At 51.6% G+C, this 1,128-nt stretch overlaps 1 non-coding gene across 1 annotated transcript; it reads left to right on the forward strand.

The window, feature by feature from the left end:
* The first annotated feature begins 678 nt into the window (after positions 1-678).
* Pmar_PMAR007550 lies at positions 679-750 on the forward strand. The gene has a single exon. It is a non-coding gene; the product is annotated as a tRNA-Gln (tRNA).
* Positions 751-1,128: the final 378 nt, after the last annotated feature.

Raw genomic sequence — 1,128 nt, forward strand, 5'->3', positions numbered from 1 at the left:
AGAGAGCAAGTTCACGGATAGCCGAAAGACAGATGACGGAATTTCAAGAGAAAAGCAAGACGTCAAGTCGTTGCTAAAGCAGTGATCCAGTCTGATCACCTTCGGAACATACACCCAAGAACAGAGAAAGTTCCCCCAGAGTGCTTGAGAATTCCTGTTGGAAACCCTCAAGCACTCTTAGTTAGGTATCAGACGAGCTATCTTGGGTGTGACGGTGTTTAGATTTTTTTTTCTATCTGAGATGGGGGGCATTCACCCGGGATCTGCACGGTGGCTGATTGGTATAGCCGTGTTCTATCCCGGGCACTGAATGCGTCACGGACGTGGACTGCTTCCCACATGGGTTTGTGAGATCCACCCTCGTCCGTGACATATTGCCAAAACTCCCATCACAGAACCTCCATCAACTGCGAACGGCATGACGTGAAGGCGGAAGTCATCACATCCGATCATCTGAAGGCGCGGGTACTGGCCAAGGCTGGGAACAGAGCAGGCAATACCGCACGATGGGACCAGTGAGGGTGGAGAGCGGCTGAGAGGTCGGTAGCCAACACAACAACAACGAGATGCAAAACACACAGATCGCTTTTGACACCTCGCGGAGTCTGCAGGAACTACTGTGGGACTCGGCTTTTGAACAATGTTAGTACGGAAATAGTTTCTCTAATTGCATTTCGTGGTTCTATAGTGTAGTGGTTAGCACTCTGGACTTTGAATCCAGCGACTCGAGTTCGAATCTCGATAGAACCTACTCCTGCCTGTCTATGAGACTGTCGACACACTGCGTTCAGTCTCTAAGGGACACTTCTCTAAGCACCACACAACTGTTACCACTCCCCGGTCAAACGCCCGAGAAATATACCTAATGTCAGTATGTTGATTGATTCTGTACAAGCTGGGTGAGTTGGGATCGCCTGTAACCCATGCGGGGGTGAGATTTGTGTGAATTGGGTGTCGTGTCGCGGCCTGACCGGTGATCAGCTGTCCATCCCAAGGTGCCACTAAGGTCGGGTGGGAAGGCGGAAGTCATCACATCTGATCATCTGAAGGCGCGGGTACTGGCCAAGGCTGGGAACAGAGCAGCAATACCGCACGATGGGACCAGTGAGGGTGGAGAGCGGCTGAGAG

This window comes from Perkinsus marinus (assembly GCF_000006405.1).
Source record: "Perkinsus marinus ATCC 50983 genomic scaffold scf_1104296965278, whole genome shotgun sequence".
In the NCBI taxonomy this organism is placed as follows: Eukaryota; Perkinsozoa; order Perkinsida; family Perkinsidae; genus Perkinsus; species Perkinsus marinus.